The 27,521-nt window shown below is 37.4% G+C and overlaps 1 protein-coding gene across 8 annotated transcripts in view; it reads left to right on the plus strand.

Moving 5' to 3' along the window:
- SLC16A7 (solute carrier family 16 member 7) overlaps positions 1-27,521 on the plus strand; it is a 164,936-nt gene that overhangs the window by 25,115 nt on the left and 112,300 nt on the right. For 3 of the 8 annotated variants that reach the window (XR_014803446.1, XR_014803445.1, XR_014803447.1), the window contains exon 1: positions 11,448-11,742. The exons of the other annotated variants lie outside the window; for them this stretch is intronic. The gene's annotated coding sequence lies outside the window, so the exon portion shown is untranslated. Of the gene's footprint in view, positions 1-11,447; positions 11,743-27,521 lie in introns of those variants that run through there. 8 annotated transcript variants of the gene reach the window in all.

Here is a 27,521-nt window from a genome sequence, read left to right on the forward strand (position 1 = left end):
TTTAATTGCTGAATTCATTTGTTGTTTTCATCCTTTTAAAATGTGTGTTTACTTTGCTATTCCTTGCTTAATTCAGCCCTTGCCAGCCCCAAAGTCATAAAGATACTATCATAAATGTCCCTCGGCACGGTCCAGTAGACTTTTCTGCATGATGGAAGTATTTTATACCTGGTACTGTCTAGTATGGTGGCCACTGACCACATGTTACTATGGAGCACTTGAAAAGCGAATAGTGTGACTGAGGAGCTAAATTTTAAATTTTAATTTTAATTACTTAAAGTTTAAATTTAAATGGCCTCATGTGGCTTTTGAATTAGATAGCTTAGTTGTGGCTTTGTTTTATCATGAAGGGTGATTTGCCTGATGTTCATTTTCTGCAGGGTATGAAAGGAAAACCTACTGCCATATTTTCCTGCGTGGATGACCAGTTGGCCTAGAGCAACAGCTTTTTCCTACTTCTTGATAATGCCAGTTTTTATATAAAAATAAATTACCTCTGTGTATATGTGCGCGTGTGGCGGGGGGGTATTTTCTGGCTTTCTGTTGTAGTCCTCTATCCTTCTCACTGCAGTCACAAGAGGCTTATAATAAGCTTTGATATTTAGTTATTCACATCGCACTCCTTTAGTTCTGTTTCAGAAATGGCTTTGCCAATCTTTTATTTATTTATTTGTTTGCTTTATTTTATTTTTTTTTATTTTTGCCTTTTTAGGGCTGCGCCCACAGCATATGGACGTTCCCAGGCTAGGGGTCGAATCGGAGCTGCAGCTGCCGGCCTTAACATCACAGCTTGCAGCAACGCTAGATTCAAGCCACATCTGCGACCTACGCTGCAGCTGGTGGCAATACCGGATCCTCCCCAGTGAGTGAGGCCAGGGAGCCAATCCGCATCGAATGGATACTAGTTGGGTTCTTAGCCTGCTAAGCCACAATGGGAACACTCTGCCATTCTTTTTTTAAAATTTAATTTTATTGAAGTATAGTTGATTTACTGTTGTGTTAATTTCTGCTGTGCAGCAAAGTGATTCAACCGTACATATGCACATATCCACTCCCATGAAGGTTATCATAGAACATTGAGTAGATTCCCTGTGTTATATCACAGGTCCCCATTGATCATCCATTACATACAAAAAGTGTGCCTTTGCCGTTCCCAAATCTCCAGTCCATCCTTCCCCTTTGGTAACCAGACATTTGTTTCCAAAGTTTGTGAGCCTGTTTTTGTTTTGTAAATAAGTTCATTTGTATCCTTTAAAAAATTCCACATATAAGTGATATCATACGGTATTTGTCTTTAGAGGCTTTGATTGTTCCATACGTTTTAGACTCAGGTTTTCAAGCTAAAAAAAATGGTATTTTTTGTTACATTGAATCAATACATATATTTGGCATTTAAAAATTTTATTGGACTGTAGTTGATGTACAAAGTTGTATTAGTTTCAGGTGTACAACAAAGTGTACCAGTCATGAGTATAAATATACCCTTTCTTTTTTCCCATATAGGTTATTATAAACTATTGAGGAGGTTTCCCTGTGCTATACAGTAGGTTCTTGTTAATTATTTGTTCTATACAGTTATACAGTCATGTGTATATGTTATTCCCATCCTCCTAATTCCTCCCTTCCTCCCATGGCTTCCTCTATGGTAACCCTAAGATTGCTTTGAAGTCGTGAGTTGGTTTCTGTTTTATAAATAAGTTCTTTTCTATCATTTTTATTAGATTCCACATATAAATATCATATGATTTTTATCTTTGTCTGGCCTACTTCACTTAGTATGATACTCTCTAGATCCATCCATGTTGCTGAAATGACATCATTTCATTCTTTTTTATGTCTGAGTAATATTCCAGTGCATTTATGTACCACATCTTCTGTATCCATTCCTCTGTAGATGGACATTTAGTTGCTTCCATGTCTTGGCGATTGTAAATAGTGCTGCTATGAACATTGAGTGCATGTATCCTTTTGAATTATGATTTTCTCCAGATATATGCCCAGGAGTGGGATTGCTGGATCACCTACTTGGTATTTTTATGATATTGAAACTTTCAATTCATAAACATGATTTATGTTTATTCATTCAGGTCTTTCATGTTTGCCATTTGTTTTTAACCTATAAAGGATTTGGTATGTTTTGTTATGTTTTAAAGGAGGAACTGTGTATTGAGGATATTATGTATGTTGTCTTTTTAAAATTACATATTTACATACATATTCTAATGTCTTAAACTAACATTAAATATGATGTTACAGATTTTTGTTTAGTTTTTTGTTGTTTATAAAAGATATCAGATTAAGGAATTTTTCTTTGGTTTTTAATTTGGAAGGATTTGAGATGATTTTAAGATTTTTCCTGTATTGTGGTATATTACAGTAGTTGGTTTTTATTTTTTATTTTTTTGGTTTTTTTAGGGCTGTCACCCATAGCATATGGAAGTTCCCAGGCTAGAGGTTGAATTGGAGCTATAGCTGCTGGCCTATGCCACAGCCACAGCAACATGGGATCTAAGTCACATCTGCAACCTACACTACAGCTGGCAGCAACATCAGATCCTTAATCCACTGAGAGAGGCCAGGGATCGAACCCTCATTCTCATAGATACTAGTTGGATTTGTTTCTGCTGTGCCACAACAGGAACTCCCAGTGGTTGGTTTTTAAATTTTTACTTATTTATTATTTGTGTTTTAGCCCTCAAGTATTCAGACTTAAATTAAAGACTAATTGTAATCTTTGTAGCTATGTTAAATTATTGTTAACATAATGAAAACTAATGAACACACCAACCAATCCAAGAATTAGGATCTTAACAAAAATCTAAACTTACCTAAGTGCATCTCTCTGGTCTCATTCTTTGCTCTTCATCTACCCCTCCCACAACCTTTTCCCATTATCTACCCCTCCCACAACCTTTTCCCAGAACAAATCACTATTGAAAGTTTTGTATTTATTATTCATTTGCTTTTCTTTTGTTTGGTTTTAGTAAGTTGTATTGGAAAAAAAAATTTTTTTAAAGTACTTAGTTCTTGTACAATTCTTCATGGTCTCTTACTCTTTAACTATATTTTAATCTTTTCCTGATTAAGCATATTCAGTTTATATTTTCTGATTGATAATTTTGCTGTCCAGTGTCTTTATGGACCAGATTCTCTGTCTATAGTTTCTCTTGGTTCTGGCTTCACAAGCCTTGCTGATGAGTATTCCTTGGATCTTTAACATGTGAGAATTATCTGAGGCTTGGACTGAGTGGGATCTAGTTGAGCCAATTTGTATGTCTTTTTACAAGTGCCTGGGGCATTACCCAATACCATAAACTGTATTTAGATGTTGGAACCACCTTGATAAGTATAAAATTGGAGGGCAAAGTCATGTGAGGGATTACTGTTGGTCAAGAATCCTCAGGTGGTATTTTTTGTTTCCTATCACTACTGCCAAATTTAGAGGCAGACTGGTTTCTTTGCAGTTGTCAGCTGAGTGTGTGTGTCTCTGTGTGCATGTGTGTGTGTGTGTATGTGTGTGTTTGGCATTGCAAAGTTGCAGACTTATTTCTGGTACAATGATAATACACTTTTATTGGGTCATAGGAGGGCATATTACCTTTTAGGCTTTCCATCTCTGGCTGACCTTGGGAATTGTGGTCTAGTGCAGACACCCTTCAGGCTGTGAAACTCTAAGTCCACGTCTACCTAGTTCATCAAATGTCCCGAGAAGAAACCTGAGTAAATCCTCCTCTTAACCACCGGGTTTCTCCTTTCAGTTAGTTTCATTTTCTAGAAATGTCTTACTTTCTAGTTTTCCTGTCTTACGTACAATTTTTAGTTGCTTTCCGTGGAGGGATTTTTGTATTCTAAAGGACAGAGGCTTGCACAAATTAATTCAAATGGTAAGCCCAGTAATTATAAAAACAGAGGATTTTCTTGGAGCCTAATTTCAGAACTGTAGTCAGATCTTGCTGGAATGGTAATACAGGGCTGATCTTCCCCATGGCTGGCTGATTGATTTTCCATTCTGTTGCATTGCTAAATGACCTCACCCTTCCCGTCCAATACCCTCCAGCTGACTTAATCTCTCCACACATCACCTTAAATTTTCAAGATAGAAGATGTACTTGTCTTCCCCTCACATATGGATGGTAGTATGGTGTTACGCTATTTTAAGGACAGTATGCCTTCATGGATAGAACTCAGTTTTGGCAGCTGGACTGGCTGGATTTGAAGCTCAGCTCCCAATCTTGTTAGGATTGTAACTTTGGGAAAGTTTCTTAATGACTCTATGACTCAGTGTCTTCATCTATAAATGGGGATGATAATTGTCCCCACTTGAGATGATTAAATGAGTGACTACCTGTGAAAAATAAAAAGCAAAAGTAGTTACATCTTGGATCTAGTGGCTTCTCAATAAGTATTAGTGATTTCTTTCCCCTCACTTGATGTAACCCCTCGTCTAATTGGCTGAGGCCTGGGGTCAGGATCATGTGGTTCCCAGGTATATTCTACCCAGAATGTCTACCTAGGTATATTCCTTCATATCTTTGAGAAGCATATTGAAAGAAAGGAGCACAATAGCACATGTGCCTCAGGTAGATTGGTGAAATAGAAATGAAACAACTTGTCAGTTTGGAGAAAACATTTATGAATATAATTCCCTTTATATAAATATACTTGAATGGTAGAAATGTTACATAAAGAGAAAGATTTTTTTTAAATTTACATTGAGCCATATCATATAACATTTTACACTTGAAAATTGTCCTATTGCAATTAATCGTATATTTACTGACAATCTTTTTTTTTTTTTTTTTTTTTTTGTCTTTTGTCTTTTTGTTGTTGTTGTTGTTGTTATTGTTGCTATTTCTTGGGCTGCTCCCGCGGCATATGGAGGTTCCCAGGCTAGGGGTTGAATCGGAGCTGTAGCCACCGGTCTACACCAGAGCCACAGCAACGCGGGATCCGAGCCGCGTCTGCAACCTACACCACAGCTCGCGGCAACGCTGGATCGTTAACCCACTGAACAAGGGCAGGGATCGAACCCGCAACCTCATGGTTCCTAGTCGGATTCGTTAACCACTGCGCCACGACGGGAACTCCCTTTTTTTTTTTTTTTTTTTTTTTTTGACAATCTTTTGTGTATGAAACACTGTATTATATGGGAGGACAAAAAGGAGCTAAAAGCAGAATATGTTAGTGGGTGTAATTACAGATTATAGAAGTAGACTCATGAACATTTTACAGAAAGTTATTCTTTGCCTAAGTAATTCTAGGAAAACCTTAAACCTTTCAAGGAATCATTTTCTCTGTCCTTTTAAGTGATCATGGTCTTTTTGTTTTGGGTTTTTTGTTGTTGTTTGCTTTCTTGTTTGCTTCTTTGTTTATTTTTTAAGAGAACACATAACATAAAAGGAAAGTCTGGACTCAGCCTAAATCCCCACAAATTAGTACATCCAATCATGTACTGGGTTATTTCCAGGCTCTTGGTAACTTAAAAATGAATGAATAAAACGAACAATGATTTCACTTGAGTAGTCTTTTAAGGTCATCCCAGTCTTTTCATTGATTCATCTCCTTAATTCAGTGGGGCAGATCAATGCAATAATTCTCTCCATTTTACAGATGAATACAACCATGGCTCAGGGACTTATTAAATGACTCACTCATAGTCACATAACAGATACAGAAGAGCCCTGAATCCAGATTTCAGATTCTTCCCGTTGCTTGCCAGGTCACGGAAGTGACTATATTGCTATCACTCCTGAACTCAGAGTTTTGCTGTTGGATTTTCAGGCTCACAGTTGATGACACCGTAGTCAGACTGATAACAGGAAAGGAAGCGGGATATAGATTGTAAGCAGGACGCTTTTCATTCCTTTGCCACCAAGTAAAATATATTTAAATGTTCCGTCTGAATATATGTTACGTGGGTGTTCAGTGTATGCCAACAAGAGACTTTGTTCTTAGTGCATTTATAAATATTCTTTACTATAGGTTTTTTCCTACACTCAAGAACCTGGAGAGACACGGTTGAAACTACTCGTTGTGTAAATGCAGCGTGTATAAGTTAATTCATGTTATTACTTCAGTTTCACAGTTGAGTTGTCTTGTAAATAAAACTTTTCCCTCATTAGGAATGAAGCCAATCTTGCAATTCCCCATAGGTCTTGTAATGCTTATACCATGCAGTGCTTCATACACTGACCTGGAACCCAAGAGAATTGATGCACAGTTGGTGAATTAAGCCAGAAATAATTTCCTGTGGTATTATAAGTTCAACAATGAAAACAAATTTCAGTAATTATTTTGTGTTCAGTTACAAATATTTAAATAAATTCCTTCAGACATACATAAAATTTGGAATGCTACTACTTAGATTTCTTGTGCTGTATAAAATACATATCCATTTCTTACATCAACTATTATATCATCTAGTTGTCTGTATGTGTGTGTATACCAATCTTTTGATTTTTATTTATCTTTTTATGTCTGATATTTGTCATTAATTTTGCTAGAGAGAAACTTTTGCTTCCTGATGAAAGATTTTTTTCCTTTAAGTAATGAAATGTTTTTTTGCCCACAAAGCTTGAGCGGAAGTAAGATTAAATACGGGGACTTTATCTGGATAAATTTGTCACCTTGCTCAGACCCTGCTCTTTTTTATACATTTCTGTACAATTTTTATACATTTAGACAGTCTTCCTCCCCACCCTGGTCTCTTTCCTAGACTTCGTTTTTTCTATCACTTCACACTATTTATTTCCAAAACCTCTGCTTTTTTCCTTTCCTCATTCATAAATTTAATGACATGTCCGTCTTCAGGGTTTCAACTCAACCTTCTAAGCTGATGCTTTCTAGGTCTAAACACGTGCCCTAACTGATCTCTTGGCTGCCATCCTTCATGGCCATTGTCTGTATAATGTTCTTCCATTCACACTGTGCCAGTGTTACACACCCGTTAATACCCGCCTCATCTTCCACATTGGAAATGCCAGGGTCTTGACCTGTCTTACCGTCTAATACATCCACATTTTCATCAGATTCTTAAGACTTGAGATATATCCTTGATTCCAACATCTTTTTTTTCCATTAGTGGATATCTTTCCTCTCTTCTATCTGAACTGCTCCGCAATTCCTGTCTGTGCCATTTTGTAATTTTCTACATTACCCTCAAAACAATTTTACTGAAAACCAATCATATCCTTCTCATGCTTAAAAACCTATATTGATCTCCCTTTACTGTTGTGAATCTTAGCGTTCCTTTTGCTGTCAAGCACCATCGCATGTTTTCAGTCTCCATCCCTGTGCCTTCTGATCATGCATCCAGTGATTCAGGGCCATCAGGGGCTAGATCAGGAATCATGCCTTTGAATGGTCGGCTCTTTACATCTGAAATGACTTATCCAACCTTCTCCTCTAACTGCACGTCTTTCATGACTCAGTTCAATTGTCATTTCCTCATTTCCTCTATGAAATCCTGCCAAAGTCCCATAGAAAACATGTATTGTTTTCATAGGAACTTAATCTACCCTGTTGTAGGTTTTAACACATTGGACTATAATTATATGCTTATATATCTATCCCCTGTACTTTGTAGTGAGGGAAAAACACCTATTATTCTGCACGTGTGTATTTCAACCCAGCACCTCGCTTAGGGTTATACCCTAAGTGATATAGTAGGTCCTCAATAAACAATAATAATAACTGAATAAAATAAATGAATCATTAATTAGTGTCGCACTCAGCATTCAGGTTTAATTTTCCCATCCTTAGATGAGAGATATAAATATTTTTTAAGACTGCATTGATTCTCAAAAGACTTTTCTGTCTTCATTTCTATAATAATTTGTGAGTTGGTCTATCCATTTACCTATTATCTGTCTTAGCTCAGGCTTTTATAATAAAATACCATACACCAGTGGCTTAAACTGTGGATAATTGTTTCTCACAAATCTGGGGGCTGGGAAGTCTAAGATCAAGGTACTGTTTATTGAGTTTCTGGTAAGAGCTCTGTTCCTGGCTTGCAGACGGCCAACATCTGGTGTGATGAGATTGGGAGCTGCAGCAGGAGAAGGAGAGGGGATGGATCCTGCTGTTCTCTGGTCTTTTCTTAAAGGACACTAATCCCATCATGAGGACCTCCCCACCCATCACCTCATCTAAACCTAATTACTTACCCAAAGCCCCTAATATCATACGTCCTAATATCATCACATTGAGGATTAGGTCTTCAACATGTGAATTTGGGGGGAATGCAAACATTCCGTCCATATCATTTTTTTGTCCAACATAGCCATCTGTCTCCATTTCAGCATTATACAATGGTGGAGCAATACTTGGAGAGCTCAGATACCTCAAATGATAATCACACTTTCTATCCAGAAACTAAATGCTTAGCTATTAAGATGATATGCTCTTCTCATATTTGTTTAAAATATTACATTATGACCACTGTACACATTATACATTAAATTACAAAAAATTATCTACTCATGAGTAATAAAAAGAAAATAAATTAATTTTTTATGAGCAACTTTAAAAAGGAAGCAGTCAATGGTACTCATAAGTTGTTTGCTGTAAATACCTTATGCTACAAAGCATTTAAGAGTGTATGCCTATGTGGAATTTCTTAAACTTTAAATTTTATTGTCATTCCCCAGATATGCTATATGCCTTTCAGGCTCCAAGCTTTTGATTTCTCAGTTTGGTATATTTTCTTTTATAACCTCTTCCTATTGATCTTTAGCCTGTCCTCCAGGGGCAGCTCAAATTCCATCCTTTTTAATGTTGCCTATCCTGATGATCTTTTGAAGTTTCTTAGAACTCCTCAATTGAGTAATTCTTTTGGAAATCATTGTATATTATCTTGCTTTTTGACTTTTTATGTATTGCATGTAAACGTTTTGAAGAACAAACATGTGTACACCTTTCTATGCTCTACAGTAGCCAGTAGAGTGCTTTATAGTAGGCCCCAGTCATCAAACAGGAAACAAATGAGTGAGAACTGGATTAACTTTGTGGGGACTGCGATACAGCCTGGCTCTCCCTTCTCTTTTCATACACCACTGATAATCCAGCAGAGCGATGTCTCCCTAGTGTGCTCACTTTCCTTGATGGGGTGCATTTTGTCTTTGGGAATCTCAGAGTCCTTGCTTGACCTTGAACATTATTACACTTCGCATCCGGTGGTATACATTGGCTCCCTAGTGGAACGTTCAAAATATGATCCTTTCATATGTTAAAATATAATCCAGAACATTCTTCAGATAGTAGTATTTTGACATAGTTGGAAGATAATACTTAAGAAGCACTGTTTACCATAATTCCCTTCATGGCTCAGCAGTTAACGAATCTGACTCGTAACCATGAGGTTGCGGGTTCGATCTCTGGCCTCGCTCTGTGGGTTAGGGATCCAGCATTGCCGTGAGCAGTGGTGTAGGTTACAGACACGGCTTGGATCCCACGTTGCTGTGGCCGTGGTGTAGGCCATCAGCTGCCGCTCCTATCAACCCCTAGCCTGAGAACCTCCATATGCCACAGTGCAGCCATAAAAAACAAAACAAAACAAAAAGCACAGTTTACCAGTGTTATGAAAATTGGCACCTTGCTAAATCTCTTGGGAGCTATTTCCTCATCTGCAAAAGGTGGGAGTTCAAACCTCTTAGCAGGATTGTTACAGGTATTGAATGTAATGTACATGGAGATCTCTTGGCTCATACAGTGTGCTCCAAACAAGTTAATTCCTCTCTCCCAACTAATAGCTGTGGACTAAACATGACACTGAGGCTTACTTAGCACAGCCTCAGATAGCACTATGAGGAAACCTAACACAGTAGCTCTGTGACCTGAGTTTTGAAAGTTATTGTGTTAATAGAATATACATGCATCTAATCGTCAATAGAGTTGTTTTTTCATAATAACTGGTTCGTAATAAACTTGTAAGATTAGAATTGTATCTTTCCAGGTGCTAGTTAAAGGTTAGGCTATTTCTGATAAGAGGATTAAATGATTAAAATTAAAGTTTTCTTGGTATCCTTGGGGGAAGGCCTTCAGTTTCCTTTTTGTCAGGTCATATTTATCAAGTCAATATAATATGTTTAGAAACATAAATCAATATAATATATTTAGAAACATAAAATATGTTATATTTGTTTCAAGGGCAAATAGCTGAAAAATTTGATTGTATATGTATTGTATTCTTTTTCAGTAGTAGGTTTTTATATCTGTGTATTAAATACTTAGATAGCCTTAGTTTATTTTTGGTTAAAATTCAAAACTAGAAATGTTTCAGACTCGTTTTAAGGTTGAGGCTGAGGGAGAGATTGATGGAAATGGGTTTCCTGCTGCATCAGTGTGGCTTCCTGAAGAGTGTGACATACTACAAGACAATTTCTTTAACTGTTATTAGGGATTGGATTTATTTTCTTCCTGAGTTTGGGCTCATAGCTCAGGCAAAGACATGAGCTCTTCTGGTGCTAGAATAGGCCTTAGGGAAGAAAATACATTCCATTCTGTGCTTTTGTTTGTAGCAGAATGTCAAGTCAGTTACCTACTGAACACAAACCGCAAGAATTCTGAGATATCAGTCTTGAAATAGATGAAGACATCTGTCAAGAGAAGAAAACTGGCACTGGATTCAACAAGGCCTTGTTATGCTATGTTATATTTAAATGCAGATAGCCAAACGGAGAGGTTATGGTTGATGCTGCTATGTGTTATTATATATACCTACCGATTGATCCATTTAAAGCGTATGTTGAATACTTAACATGTTCAAAGCACTGCACTATGTAAAGGTTTTGGGGAAAATAAATCTATAAAAAAAGAAGGTTAAATGAATGTGTATGTACGTGTATGCGTGTGTGCATGCGTGTGTGTGTGTGTGTTGGAGGTGGGGTGGTCAGAAATGGGGAAAATTTAAAACGCAAATAAATGCAGTGTAATACAGGATACAGAGAGAGATACAGGAGAGAGAAACAAATCTGAGAAGGGAGGGATCACATTTTGATGGGAAGGTACCTTTGCATCTGGGCCTTAGCGATAAATGGGGTGAGTGAAAGGCATACCAGCAGAGGGAAGACTGAGCCTAAATACAAAGGCCAGGAGGGAATGGGCTGAATTAACTTCATGGTAGGCTATGTGGATGGGAGTAAAATGGATTAAAGCTAAATGATAGAACTTGGTATTATTTCACTATTAGAGACATTCAACAATGTGTGATTTTAAATTTGTAACTAAGTGGAAAAGGGAAAGTATCAAGTTTCCAACTCTGATTTTCTTTAGATTCCTTAGACCAGTCTGGGTTTCTCATGCACAGTTTTATTGCCATCTTAGACTAGATAATTCCTTGTTTGGGGATGTTTAGAGGCAACCCGGGCCCTAATCCAGGGCTGGGACTAGAGGGTGGTTAGGAAAGCAGGTGGGTCATGGTATTTAAGGAGGCACTTCATGTAAGCTTTAGTCTTGCATCTGGACAACCCTAAGAGTGGGTGACTGCTGCCTTAAATGTTGAGCCCTAGGCACCTCCCTTGCCTGCCACAGTTCTGGCACTGACTCTGTCCTCTAGAAACCAGTAGCACCCTCCCAGCTGTGACAGCCAAAGAAGTCTCCAAATACTGCCGGCCGTCCCCTGGGAAACAAAACCTCCCAGGTTAGGAGCATCTGCACTTTAACTGGAGTAACTCAGCATATTTCTTTTTCGTTTATAAAATGCCAAGAGGAGCAGCCAGCAGTGTGATGGAACTCAACTGCAAGGTAGTGACTAAATGCAGGTGTAAATTGGGCAGTGTAATTTGGGTTGAGAGAGCTGTTGGAAGGAAGCTGTTGTGATTAATGGGCTGATAGGCCTTGGCATTAGGAAGAGACAAGGCACTGTGGGAAAATTACCTAAAGGTGAGGGATCTATTCTGCTGTTAATAATATACCTGACTTCTCATCCTGGACTGCAATGAACGATAATAATTCTGTTGTCAGTCTTAGGGTACAGATGTCAAGATTTCCAAGTACATTTTCCTGGTACTGGTACAGATGCTCAAACAAAATCTACCGTGTACTTGCACTTTATTTTCTTTTTTTATAAAACTAGGCTGTCCTCTTTGTTAATACTTCATTATTCTATTTATATGTGTTACTGTCAATTCCACCCTACCCTACTCTATTGTCTTGGGCTCTCTAGCACTTGGGAATGTGTGTTTTGGGCAGTGTGGTTACCACGAGGATTACAGATACATCAGACCCCAGTGGACTGCTCACCATATCAGTTAGTACAAGATCATGTCATATTGCATGCATTTCCATGGTAAAGGTTAAGTATAAGTGATATGGTTAATTAATGTTTAGTGATAGCATTTAAACCTTAGAATTCCAGGTGTCTCACATGCAATCGTGTGTCAGCAGCAAATAGCTCCATATATTTTTGCAGCACTTGCTACAAAAGCTGGTATGTGGTGATAATAGCAAATTAAATGGTTGAGTTTTATAGCTTGCCAACATCTGGCAGGCAGTGTCTTATGTGTTTTATTTGCATTTATTGCTCCGGTAACTGTTTGTGGTGGTTAACATTATTATCCCCATTTTATGGATATGGAAACTAAACTTAGCCAGGTTCATTAACTTGCCCACAGTCACATGGTTAGGACCATTTGACTCCAGATCTGCCAACTTTGGAGTCCATGTTCTTAAATACCGCTTCAGGGCTGCTTGTAAATGACCTTGTAGATTGCGCAGGGCACAACGCCAGGTGTCCTCAGACACGCTGTACACATTGCGAGTGTTCTGAGATTATCCTGGCAGGTACACACACACAAAGTGAGTTCTAATGCTTTTAAGCGTTATTTACTTTAAATTTTTACTGAGTGGTATACAGTGAGCCATGGGCTCCTGGACACGGATTTATTTCCTTCCTTCTTTCCTTCCTTCCTTCCTTCCTTCCTTCCTTCCTTCCTTTCCTCTTCCTTCCTCCCTTTCCCCCTTGCTTTCTTTCTTGCAAAGACATCCCTTGTAAATTCCATCACGGAAAGGATGGGATCCAGCTGAAAGGATGTTCCCTGCCTGTAGTGATTTCCCATATTCTATTGCAGCTGATGCACTTAGGAGAATGAAACCACCCCTTGAGAACTACTCCTTCAGCTAGTGTTAGTGAAAATCGTATAATGCCACCCAAGTTCTTTTTCTGAAGCCTGAGGCTAGACTGTTCTCTCACTCTTATTTATTATTGTCATGGAGCCATTAGCTTTTGCCATTAGAAGCTATACTTATACTAAAGGTGTTACAGCTGGATGTATGTGCTCCAAATTCTCATTACATGCTGCTGACCTTTCCCTATAAATCTCAGCTTGGAGTTATCAGCTTTCTACTTGTTGGCTCTAATTGGAAAGTTCTCTGCTATATCCAGGTACAAAATGTACCATCAGAGCTTGAATTTCTGCCCCTTATTAACATTGCCTTTGTGACTTATTTCCTCAATTCTCTTTCCATTGGCAATCCGGCTGAAACAAATTCCTCAGTTTTATATACAAAGTGAGCTTGTGGTGCAACACATTACAAATCATGCAGTGCGAGAAACCAGAGCACAGCCTGATATTTTTACCATTCGAGAGTATTAAAATGTCCTTTACTTTACTAATTAATGACTTGCTCACCACTTTTCCACTTAATAATCTAGAGGTAGATTCATGCATTTTTCATGAGTTTGGAACTCATTTTACAGTTGAAAATCCGAGTGTCAGGTACACAATAGGAAATGTCATGAAGAGTCTGTGAGGAGTTGCTTTAGAGTTTCCCGAAACCTACCCACACTTCAGATGGTTTCGGGATTTTATGAATATGGAAACCAAAGACTCAGAGTAATCCAGAGGTGGCCAAGGGGATGTTTGTGACTTGATTCATTTGTCCATCAGAAGAAAATTTGCCTGAGAGAATCCCTTAGATTTCTCATATATTTAAGCTGGTGAATTTCTTAGTGTTGTATCATCATATCCATTTTTTTTTTTCAAGGTAGGAAGCCTATATACTTGGAAACTCTTACATACTTAGAAACTCTTAAACATTCAAACATTCCTGTTCTGCGCTCTTTACATATGTTAATAATGACATACTAGAAATCAGTGTTACTTAGAAAGATTCATCTTAAGTACATACTTAGAAGTATTTATCCCTTCAGTACATATTCAAATATTTAAACAGTTCACAAATTTCAATCAAATAGCACTTACTTTGAAACAATTGGATAGGGTAGGCTGAATGTGAGTTTTATTCTCCTTAGCTTTTAACTTTTTTTTCTATTAAAAATTGAATACACAGTTTTCGAATAAATGACGCTCAAGCTTCATGATGCCAGGAGGTAAAATGATCAAAATTGTATAAGTTCTAAATTAAGATCTGTGTAGAATTATGATATTTCCAGAATTAAAATAGAATACTTCCTTTTTTTGTCCAGTGAACTTATTCTCCTTAGCACTAATGTCAAGAATCAACCATAGAGGAAAAAAATTACTTCAAGGGAGAAATATTCATTATTGAAATTTGAGGTAAACGATCATGCTGTTTTCACTAATGTGTGGAACAAAACTGTTCCAGGACTTTTATAATTAAGTTATTCTGCAGAATATTCAGACTATGTGCTTCTCTTACTAGGTGAGAAAAATATGTGTACAAAATAGGAATTTATTACTGGATATCGTTACTTTAAGAATCATGGAGGTGCTGGGCAACTTCAGTTGAAGAGATAATAGATTTATTAAATGATAAACTGAGTCATATTAATGTTTTAAAGAATTAGAGCAAAAAACTATTGAATTAGCACCAAACCAGAAGTGGTTACGATAACTCCACCAACAGGAACTTTGGGAGAGATTTTTTTTTTTTTTTTTTTTTTAGTTTAACTTTATTGGCCTAAAGTTGAGTTAAAAATTTTTTGTATTAGTTTCAAGTACACAATAAAGTGAGCCAGTCACACATTTAAATATATCCATTTGTTTTTCCCATATAGGTTATTACAAACCATGGAGTAGATTTTCCTGTGCTACACAGTAGTTCCCTATTAATCATTTATTTTGTATAGTAGTGTGTATAATGTTATTCCCACCCAATTCTTCCCTCCCCACAACAGTTTCATCTATGGTATCCATAAGATTGGTTTTGAAATCTGTGAGTTTGTTTCTGTTTTATAAACAGGTTCTTTGGGGGAGAGACTTACAATGAAAAAGCAGAAAACAAATGAAGGAAGTTATTGATTGGCTACAGCTTAAAGCCTAGTTCAGTTGTCCTTAACCTTTTGATTGAATAACCATGTGGCACCTACAGGGTTAGATTTGGGTTTGTTAAATGGAATTGCATAGCATTACACCCATCACAGTCTAATGAATGGCCACCTTATTTAATTAAACAAGTAGTACTCACTTTGGATCTATATTACATTATGAATTTGATTACATGAATTTAAGAGAAATTTCAGCTTTCATGTAGCACCAGACCTACTATGTTAATCCAGATATTGCTCTTTGAGCACATAGATCTGGCATATTATTCTTTAGATAGTATGTAGATTATTAAAAAAAATAATTCCTGATTTCAAAGAACTTAGAAAATTTTGTTCCTATTTCCAATCTGGGTCTGTACCAGTCAAGTACTATTGATCTCTTTGCTCATTTCTTTTTACAAAAAATGGAAGCCGAATTAATGGTTAAGAATAGTCAGCCTCCACCTTTGAAGCTCTAAAGGAGAAACTGTCACTGAGTCACACCACTCAGTTGTAAATCTAGCCTTTTCTGGTTTAGAAGAAAGGTTATCTTTGTTTCAACCTCAACTTGCCCTTAGTAAAATCAGCAGCTCCCTTTCTGTTCTTTTTGTGTGCACATGGGAAAACAAAGGAAGAAATATGTCACAAATATTAAAAATTATTAGAAATGGGGAGTTCCTGTTGTGGCTCAGTGGTAACCAACCCAACGAGTGTCCATGAGGACATAGGTTTGATCCCTGGCCTTACTGGGTGGGTTAAGGATCCACTGTTGCTATGAGCTGTGGTGTAGTTCATAGACAAGGCTGGGATTCCATGTTGCTGTGGCTGTGGTGCAGGCCAGCAGCTACAGCTCTGATAGACACCTAGCCTGGGAACTTCCATATGCCATAGGTGTGGCCCTAAAAAGACAAAAAAAAGAAAAAAGAAAAAGAAATTACAAATGCATAAATTTAGGATACTATGAAATGTTAATTTCTAATGTATAGTATCTTACATAAATGTCTAGGGCTCAGAGGACCCTAACAGAATTCATTTGGGGACAAGAGGATTTTTTTCCCCCCAAACACACTGAATGTAAATACAGTACTATATTTTATAGCGACTAGTCATTTCCATCTCTTTGTCTTCTTGTAAGCTTCCTGCTCTTTTATCAGTCTCATTCTCCGTTTCCTCCTTTTTCTTTCCTCTTAGCACCTCCTTATAAATAGAAATGTGTTCTATTACCATGGCCATTGCCTTTTCTTTTTAAGTTACCATTATTTTCCAATCTTATGATTCTTATTTGATAGGAACCATGATCCTAGATGGAGGAAGAATTTTGAAAATAAGACTTTTTTTCTCTCTTTTTGGCCACACCTGCAGCATATGGATGTTCCTGGGCTAGGAGTCAAATCAGAGCTGCAGCTGAGGCCTACGCCACAGCCACAGCAATGCCATTTTGCTGCAGTGCTGGATCCTTAACCCACTAAGTGAGGCCAGGGGTTGAACCTGCATCCTCATGGACACTATGTCAGATTCTTTACCCACTGAGTCACAAGGGGAACTCCATAAAAATAAGACTTTTAATAATACTCTTTTCTGTTGCATTCCAGTGGGTTAAAAATTTTTTTCTGAAAAAAATAATTAATAATGCTATATGTCAACAAGTGCTAAGCTGTCTTCACGTAGTAAACCATTCTGTTATTTCAGTGACCTATGAGGTATTTCTGTTTTGGAAAGAAAGAAACTTTGGTTTTCAGAGGTTAACTTAATTTTCCAAATTCACATAGCTTGTTAGTGGTCAGCCCAAGGCAAAAAAAGATCCTGATTCTTAATTCTTAAATATTCTGCAAGTAATTCTTGAATATCTTAGAATTAAACATTACCTAAATATTTTCTCTTAATACACCAACTATAAATACAAAAACCTCTCCCATGATAATCTTTTAGGGAAAAAATTTACAAGTTTCTAGAAAAATGGGCTAGAACATCTGATAGCTATGTTTACTTATAACTAATATAGGCAGCACAATATTGAGTGCTTATATGAATATCAAATTATAAGAACAACAAAAGTATTTTTATGTTTTCCTATTTCTATACCTTTCTATTAATACATGAGTTGCATTATACTTTGGTTGTTGATATGATCTGAATTAGCATCATTCATTATTATTTCAGTATCAAATGCTGATTTGGTAGCTTGCAATCCAATCCAGGTTTTATTTATCATTGGAAAGTATCAGCTCAATATATATGCCTCAGCAAACTTTATAACCCTTTGGCTCAGGGGATTTGACCTTGAAGCCTTTAAGAAACAGGTTAATTTTGTCTTCCAAAGATTCTTAGCAACTCTAAGACTTGATTCAGGAGTTGAAAGCTAATTTTACATAACCCTCTTTCAGTTCTTACCATCTTTCTTTGATTTTTATCTTCCCTATCCTGGAAATTAGTTTTTTCGTTTGCTCTATTAGTTTTTGTTAGCTGCAAACAGTATTTTTTTTTTGCTTCTGTCTTAATCCTCTTCTTACAATGTTCTTCAGATATTACTGTTTATACCTAATTAAACAGACTCAAAAACAACCTAAAACTACAACAGAAACTCTTTGTGACAGTGAGTTGAAACCATGCCATATAACCAAAGTGATGTAGCAGAAGGCAGTGTTGCCAGCAAAGAATGGCAGCCATTCTCACTGGTTCATTCTCATTACGGGCTTACAATTCACACTTGGAACATCATTAACCTGTATTTCAGTCTGTACCACATCAATCCTTCTTTCTTTCTTGGTTTGTTTCTTTCTCTCTTTCTTTCTTTCCTTTCTTTCTATTCTTTTCTTTTCTGGGCCTCCCCTGGGGCATATGGAAGTTCCTGGGCTAGGAGTCAAATTGAAGCTGCAGCTGCCTGCCTACACCACAGCCACAGCCACACCAGCTCTGAGCCACATCTGTAGACTGCATTGCAGCTTGTGGCAATGCTGGATCCTTAACCCACTGAGCAAGGCCAGGGATGGAACCTGCATATCCTCACGGATACTTGTTGGGTTCTTAACCTGCTGAGACACAATGGCACGTCCTTGTGCCAAATTTAAATGCTTATAAGGAAACTCAGGAATATTGCTGGAAACAAAGGAGGAATTGGACTACGGTTTGTAAGCTGATCAAAAAGGAATTTGTAATTTACTCTGTTTTTAATATTTGACTTTTGTGGGGTGGATTTCGTGATTTCAACTTATCCGTTCAATTTAAATTTTAGTGAATGTACTTTTTTTATAATTTGAAACAATGTTAACTTGAATTATGCACTCTGACAGAAAAAAAAAAAAAAACTTCAGAATTTCATTTTTCCAAACATTGAGATTGTTTTTTTCCTTTGCTACAAGAAATTAAATGACTGAGGTTCTGAAAATATTGTAATGCTTTCTCTAAAATAGTCTTGGATTCTATCTACCCAAATAACACGAGGATCCATGCCATTGTTGGCTGCTAAAGCCATGTATCATGCCAAATGTTTGCAATTGTGTAGGATTTTTCCAAAGATTTTTTTTTTCTTTTTTACCATTTGACGGAAAAATATAATGAACATCATTGGCAGCCCCTATCTAAAACAAGTGCTGCCCTGTATTAACAACTGAAAATGCCCACCTTTCATCTTGGCAACTTAATAATGAACCTGATGTTCTAAATGTCTTCTTTCTAAAAATGAATTTTTTAAAAGAATATTTTGGTGCTTAGGCAAAGTCTCCTCAGGAACCTTTAAGCTAATGTTGTACAGGTTTCTGAGAGGAGCTGCATGTATGAAAAATGACTCGTGTGGGCAAATGAGGAGTATAAAAAGGTTACTAGTTGACCAAAACGTTGAGGGAAACATTTGTATGGACAGTTTGTATAGCCAGTATTTTTAGTGTGTATGCATAAGTATGTATATATCTATATATCTATAGCTAGTTGGCCCTTAAATAATATGGTTTTAAACTGCACTGGTCCATTTACGTATGAATTTCTCAGTAAATACGTACTACAACATTACATAATCTGTAGTTGGTTATATCTGTGGATGCAGAACCACGAATGCAGAGAAACTGCACATACGGAGGGCTCACTGGTAGTCACAGGGGGATTTTCAACTGAATGGAGGGTCACCCTCTGCATTATTTAAGGGTAGATTATATATACATATGTATTACTTGAAACAATCTTCTGTAAACCCTTTAAGCTTTTCTCTGGCTTTAAGTTGGAGCTGTGGTAGCTACATAATATGTTGTAGTGAAATAACACACACAGAGTATTGACTTAGGTAACTCTGTACTCCTCTTGCATCTCAGAGGCAATAAAACCATTTCCCCAACCCCTTATTCCTATGATACTTTTAAAAAATTTACTTCATACAAAGCAATTCTTTTAATTTGTCTGTTTGTAATCCTTACTAGAGCAGTGACATTGTGTGTTGATTTGCTGCCAAATTCTCCTGCGTCTACAGTTATACATAGCGTGCATTCACGCATCACTATTCATCCATTCAAACATATCTTAGAACTTAAGTGGTTCGAGTTGGGGAAAATGTGGCGAACAAAAATGAAGTCCCTGGAGTTCCCTTGTGGCTCAGCGGGTTAAGGATCTGGCATTGTTGCTGCTGAGGCTCGGGTTGCTGCTGTGGTTTGATCCCTGACCTGGGAACTTCCACATGCTGTGGGCATGGCCAAAAGGGGAAAAAAAAAAAAAATAAGCAAAACAAAAATGAAGTTCCTGACTTTATGGGACACAAAACTGGTTGTATTTACAAGTGAATTTTTTTGATAGTTCCAAATTTATTCTATAACTTTTCATTCTATAACTTTTCTAAGGCTTGAATTATATGTGTATCAGAATAGAGGTAAAATTAATCTTTTTTTAAAATGTTCCCTTTATAACTTTTCTACCTTTACATTCCAGGAAGTAATTTTAGTATGGATATTCTTTTTTCTTTTTCTTTCTTTCTTTCCTTTTTTTTTTTTTTTTTTTTTTTGGTCTTTTTAGGGCTCCATATGGAGGTTCCCAAGCTAGGGGTTGAATAAGAACTGCAGCTGCTGGCCTACACCACAGCCACACCAACACAGGACCCAAGCCACATCTGTGACCTACATCACAGCTCATGCCAATGCCAGATCCTTAACCCACTGAGTGAGACCAGGAATCAAACCCACATCCTCATCGATACTAGTTGGATTCTTAACCCCCTGAGCCATAATGGGAACTCTTAGCATTGATATTTCTGATTTTAGGAGAGTCACTGGACATTATAGGTTATCACTAGTTCTTACTTTTCCCTTTTGTGAAAAGAGGGAGCCAATTCCAGTGCTTTTTTTTATCATTATCAATTGTGCCTTCCAGGGTGTGTCAATTTCTGTTTAGAGAGAGCCTTTCTGGCTTTTATTGATGTCACTAATAAGGCAGTTTAGAGTTTTGTTTTGTGGGAAGAGGCACCGTAATATTCATTCTCCACCACTTTGGAATATCCATATTCTATGCAAGTGACCTGAAACACTGAATAAAATCTAGCAAAATGGACATTTCCTAAGATTGCTATAAATGGTGTTAAGAAAAAAAATGTTTGAATTTACAGATTTTTTTAACGTGTTAACCTTAATTTATTTGAACTTAAACACAATCTAACATAAAACCTTTCCGATGCATTTTTGTGCTGGGGTCATACTTTTTGAACTGATGTTAGCAGAGTTGCAAAATAGTTCTGCTGTCTTAGCATTTCCTGTATGAATGCACTGTCATTCATTTCTGTCATCTGCTTCATCTTGACCCGTGGGCCTGGCTGGAATGCTCTTCCCCTTGTCCTTTTAGCCCACTGGTTCCTTCCTATTTTTTTTGTTTGTTTGTTTTTTGTTTCTTTTAAATGATAATTTAATTCATTCAAAGCATCAGCCTTCTATTTCGGAAGATGTGTAGATGGCTAACAGGGACATGAAAATATACTCAACACCAATAATTATTAGCGAAATGCAAATCCAAATGACAGTGAGGAATCACCTCACACCAGTCATAATGGACATCATCAAAAGGTTTACTAATAATAAGCTCTGGAGACAGTGCGGATAAAAAGAAACCCTCCTATGCTGTTGGTGGGAATGTAAACTGGTGCCGCCACTATAGAGGACAGTATGGAGGTTCCTTAAAAAAGTAGAAATAGAGTCATCATATGATCCAGCAATCCCAATCCTGGGCATATATCCAGAAAAGAAGGAAACCCTAATTAGAAAAGATACATGCGGAGGAGTTCCCGTCGTGGCGCAGTGGTTAACGAATCCGACTAGGAACCATGAGGTTGCGGGTTCGGTCCCTGCCCTTGCTCAGTGGGTTAAGGATCCGGCGTTGCCGTGAGCTGTGGTGTAGGTTGCAGACGCGGCTCGGATCCTGCGTTGCTGTGCCTCTGGCGTAGGCCGGTGGCTGCAGCTCCGATTGGACCCCTAGCCTGGGAACCTCCATATGCCGCGGGAGCGGCCCAAAGAAATAGCAAAAAGACCAAAAAAAAAAAAAAAAAAAAAAAAAAAAAAAAAAAAAAAAAAAAAAAAAAAAAAGAAAAGATACATGCACCCCAATGTTCACAGCAGCAATATTTACAATAGCCAAGACCTGGAAGCAACCTATGTCTCCATTCCTTCCTATGTTTTAAGAAGCCTTACTTTTTCTAGAATTTTGTCCCTGTCCTTACTTACTTGAGGCTGGTTAGGTATCCTAAAGCCACACACACAGTTATTTCTCAGTGTTTTCATAAAGTCTTGCACATAGTTATTTGACTTATCACATTTTTCATAATTATTTATTTCTAGGTTTGCATCCTATAATTAGTCTATGAGCTCTTAGATATTAGAGGCGTTAGGATGCTTGTGTTTAGAACTATCTAACCTAACACAATGTCTGGCACATAGATTGCCGCAGTCCTTTTGGGCGGCTGTAGCAAAATGCCGCAGACTGGGAAGCTTCTAAACAACAGACATTTATCTTTTATCGTTCTGGAGACTGGAAGTCTGAAATCTGGGTGCAGCATGGTCAGGTGAGGTCCCTATTCCAGGTCACTGATTTCTTGTATCCTCATGTGGTTGGAGGTGAGCTAGCTCTCTGGGGCCTCTTTTAGAAGGGTCCTAATCCCATTCTAATCACCTTCCAAAGACCGACCTCCTAATATCATCACCTTAGGTGTTAGGTTTTCAACATAGAATTTGGGGGAACAGGCATTCCCGTTGTGGCTCAGTGGAAATGAATCTGACGAGCATCTATGAGGATGTAGGTTAGATCCCTGGCCTTGCTCAGTGGCTTAAGGATCTGGCATTGCTGTGAGCTGTGGTGTAGGACAGTGGCTACAGCTCCGATTAGACCCCTAGCCTGGGAACTTCCATATGCCACGGGTGTGGCCCTAAGAAAAAAGACCAAAAAAAAAAAAAAGAATTTGAGGGGACACAGACATTCAGACCAGAGCATAGACTGTGCTCAGTATATTCCCATGAATGGATGAATAACAATTAAGGATTAAGATTGGATCCAATTTTTCGTGGAAAGGGTAGAGCCTCAAAGAAGGAATAGTCCAAAAAGGAGAATATAGTTCAGTGACGACTGCTCTTTCCACTGTGATAATGGTTGAAGTTATGAAATGTAGGGGCAATGATGAAATGAAAGTTGATTGGGGAAGACCATTCGATCCAGGCCAGAGAATTGCACTAACCAGGAATTAAGACTGGGGTTATGAGGTCCAATTGAGAAAGATTCTTGAGTGACTGTGAAGAATTTGTAAGGAATGTACAGAGGAAAGAAAGATGAAATTTAATTGAAAGTAACTTGTTGAAACTGTTTAGAATAATTGGGAAAATAGACACAAAGGTGTTGGAAAGTTCATTTTAATGCTGTAAATTATTGATGAGTTATCACTGCCAGTATGTGCTGAAAATAGATTTATGTTGGCAGTTTTTAGAAGTCCTTGGATAATTTAGATTAATATAATTCTCTTAAAAGCCATATAAAATATTATAAGTGATGTTACCCCCCAACATCAAGACCTTGCTCCATGCCATGGACTGTGCTGCATACTTTTGTGGGCAGTATCTTTAATACCTAGCCCAGTACAATTGTCCACATTTTACAGATGTGAAAACAGCAGGTTAGAGGGTTCATTCCACTTGTCCTTGATCATACAACTTATTAAATACCAAATCTGGCATTAAATCCACTGCATTTGAAATGAGCATTTGTGTTTTGTTACACTGTGCTGCAACATATCCCAATGAGTCTCTGAAATATGTATACATTTTCAGCATGAGTTTAAAGTGTCAAGCATAAATGTATATAAATGGGGTTATCTCTTCTGCGGTCATTCATTTATCCATCCAACATTCATTGCTCCTCTAGGCACTGAGCAAGGTACTGCATAAACAACACATTCACAAGCCCTTTTGGAATTTATAATGGAAGTGGAAAGCATTTAGAAATATAAATAACTATGTAATAACAATTTTGACAAATGCTATGAAGAAAAATACAGTGCCTTTTGTTAAATAGATTACAGAGCAGGGTTTGCCTGTACTTACTTTCCTGTGGGCAAATGTAATTAGATTTACAATATAGCTTACGGTAACCCAAGAAGATACTTAAAATAGCTCTAGATAAGTGGTACCACACCAGTGTAATCAAACCTAACAGTTTGAAAACAATGGTCTTCCAGCAGCCATTCCACAGCACAAAGGGAATTTTGGTAAATTGAAGAAAATTGTGATATTTTATCTTACAGGTTTTGAAAATTTACCAAATGTCGTATCTGTACTTCAGCTTTGGAAGGTCACTCAGGAACTGTCTCTGCAATGGCCTACATCTGTTCCCCAAAAACAGTAAATATCCAGGAAGAGGATTATTGCACTGCCCTTTAGAGTGCAGTATCTGTCCTGATCATGTTGGGAGGTTTTTGAACTAGAAATATTGAGGGAATTTATGATGTTTCAGTATTTGGCTTCATATATTGCTCACATTTGGCATATAAGTAGAAGTACAACAGAATTTATATCATTTAGGACTTAATAAGGCAGAGTGGCCAAGATAAAACAAATAATCAAACAGCCAAAAACATTTTAAAAAGGCAAACAAAGCAAAGTGAAACAATGTGAAATATAACCACATGTTAGTAACTACTTAGGTCCTGGCTTCATTATAGTCCAAAGGTTATAACATCATAAATTTCAGTTTCAAAACTTAGCTTAGGCCTGTATTATAATGCTATTATAAGTAGCTGGTACGTAAGGAATTTTTGAAAATTGCAGAAAACTCAAAATTATTGATTTCTTTTTTTTTTTTTTTCTTCTCACCAACAAGTGTGTGTTGTAGCTTGGCTTTTCTTTCTGACCTCTCCTTTCAAAAATCTCTTAATAAACAGATGGAAAACTGCTAATTTCCTGGAAGTTGGAGATATTTATGTAATTATCTGTAAATCTGAAAGGTTTAAGATTATTTTTTAGCTGTCAGGTGGCTTTTCGTGAAATATGTGGAAATGTGTGTGAAAGATAGATGAGAAGCAAGAAATCTGATATCACCATTGAAACTCATTATCATCTGTCGGCTCTAGATGTTGTGGGCTTCCCTGTTACCACCTTTCTTGCGAGTTCCTTAGCCTGTCAATACATCTCGGTATCCTCTCCCTTGTCGTTCTTCGTTCTTTCCTCTGTCACAAAAGAGGAATTGTTAAGTTGGGTCTTGAGAAATAAATAGGAGCTTTTCTTTCTTCTTCTTCTTTTTTTGCCTTTTTTTATAGGGCTACACCTGTGGCATATGAAAGATCCCAGGCTAGGGGTTGAATTGGAGCTGCAGCTGCCGACTATGCCTCAGCCACAGCGACACGGGATCTGAGCCATGTCTGTAACCTACTCCCACAGTTCACAGCAATGCCAGATCCTTGACCTGTTGAGCAAGGCCAGGGATCGAACCCATAGCCTCATGGATACTGGTTGGGTTCATTACTGCTGCACCACAATGGGAACTTCCAAATAGGAGCTTTTCTAAGAGAAAAGTGAGAAAGGGATTCCTTGATAGACATGGGCACCTATTGAGGCCTTAAAGACACAAAAGTAGGAAATAACATGGGATAACCTGAAAATGGAATTAATTTAGTGTTGTTAGAACATAGAGTTTGAGGGAAGAAGTGACAGTAGAGGGTAATGAAGAGGGACTGCATCACATTAGATGGCAAAGCAACCCAAGATCAAGAAGAACTTATCACCTATCAGGTGAGGGCTTATTTGGTGACTAGGAAGGGACTCACCTCCACTACCATGGCAGGAGGGAATGAATGAAGGACTCATGGATATAGGAACATGCGCAGGTAAGAACAAGACATTGTGAGATTTCATATGTGGTCTGATGGTTTTCATTTTCCTCTCAAATAAGAAGCCTGGCCAACCACAGGTGATAACAAGGTGCTTGGGGAGCTTGAGGAGAGGGAAAGATGTTTAGAACTGTATTGGAAGGGGGGCAAGATACAAAGAGGTGTGAGATAAGCTTACTGAAGAGGTGTTGAGTGTCCGCCTAAAATTGAAATCTACAAATGTGTATTGGCATCAATCTCTGAGAGTAACCCAGTTTTTTTGTTTTTTGTTCTTTTAAGCTCAATCTAGTACTCTAATTGCAGGGGCCCATTTTGAGGTTGAAATTTTCAGGCTCCTTGTTGCCAGAAGGCAAAGGTGTGAGTGACTGGATAACATTGGTGATTTCAGATGACAATATTTATTGAATACCTGATGTTCTAGGAATTGTGCTTATATATTACATACATTGACACATTTACTCCCTTCTTTCCTATGAAGTATTAGTATTTTCCTATCTTAAAACAACAAACTGAGAATCCTGTTAAGTAATTTTCACAAAGTATTTCACCAATAAGTAGCAGAACTGGGATTTGAATAAAGATCAACATTGCAGCTGAATAGAGAAGAAACTGAGGCTGAGAACAGAGCTGAGAGTTTGGTAGAAGATCTAAGTGCCAAAGTAGTGGAAAATATGAAGGAAATTCCAGGACAAGATTGATGGAAATAACATTTTTAATGTCGTATTTTAGGTGGAAAACTAATTGGGACGTAGATTGTCAACATTTAGGACTCTAGTGGTAGAGGCATTCAGAATGTCCATTAGCTTCAAGTTGGAAGTGGATTACTGAAACGAGAGTAGAAGTGGGGGCCATGAATTCTCTGGCTGAGTTATCGAACACAGCACAAGGGTATTGACCATAAATATTGACTACGGTGGGACTTTGGAGTGAAGAGAAATGGTTTTTGAAGAAATGATCTAAAAGCTGATAAATCCTAGTTTTCAGGATGATATAGTTCAGTGAAACAAACTTAAATGAAGAGAGATTTCTTTGTATGGGTTGAAAAAACAATAATAGTAAGACAGAGTGGAACTAGGATTATGCTGAACCTCTGTTCTGATCCTAAAGATGCAGAATTTGCATGCATTCAAGAGGACTCAATCTAAATAAGGTCTTTAAGGAGAAAAGATTGTGGAGACCATGCAGCATCTGGGTTAGGAATGAGGAAATTTGTTAAAAAAAAAAACCAGCAACAACAGCAACAACAACAAAAAACAGGAGCTTTAGGGGATACAATGAAAAATATTGGGAAGGAGATCCTGGGAAGGACATCAAGAGGGTTGTGGTAGAGTGGAGAGTATGAACCAAATGGGAAACTATCTAGCTGTGTGAGTAAGAGATTGAGCAAGAAGATGAGTGATTAGAGAGAACAGTTTATGTAGGGCTTGAGAATGTTAGAGACAAGAGGCATCAGTGGAATTTGATGGCTTCAAACTTGTAAATGGAGCTTTGGTTTAAAAATGTTTCACCATTTTGATTCCAAATAGTGACATGCCCTGACTTCAACCACGTTAATATTTGAGGTGAGTGTGGCACTGCTCAAAGTTTTGCAGGTGTTGGATAAAAATAACTGGATTTATACCACTGGTTTTGTAACCTTGCTCAATAGTATTTTACCTTAAAAAATCTAATATTGATATTAGTACATATTACATAGGCATCTTTTTCTAGTATTTCACTAGTTCAAATCATTGCACCATACTGATTTAATATTTAGTGTTTAGGATTTATATATCATCATCTTTTGATGATTAGGCCTGAGTTGTTCTTATTGATGTTAATTTCCACTGCTGTATATAAAAACAACATAGTCTTACCTAAGCACTTCGATAACTATGATGCAAATTGAGAAATTTATATGGGGTCTCTAGATTATTTGTTCTACACTGTATGAAAAGAAAGATGGCTTATAGAAAATAAAAGAGATAC

The sequence above is a fragment of the Sus scrofa genome, chromosome 5 (genome assembly GCF_054392235.1).
Source record: "Sus scrofa isolate SSC_HxYL_T2T_F1_AM1 chromosome 5, Sscrofa_HxYL_maternal_Yorkshire_Landrace_v2.0, whole genome shotgun sequence".
Classification (NCBI taxonomy): Eukaryota; Metazoa; Chordata; class Mammalia; order Artiodactyla; family Suidae; genus Sus; species Sus scrofa.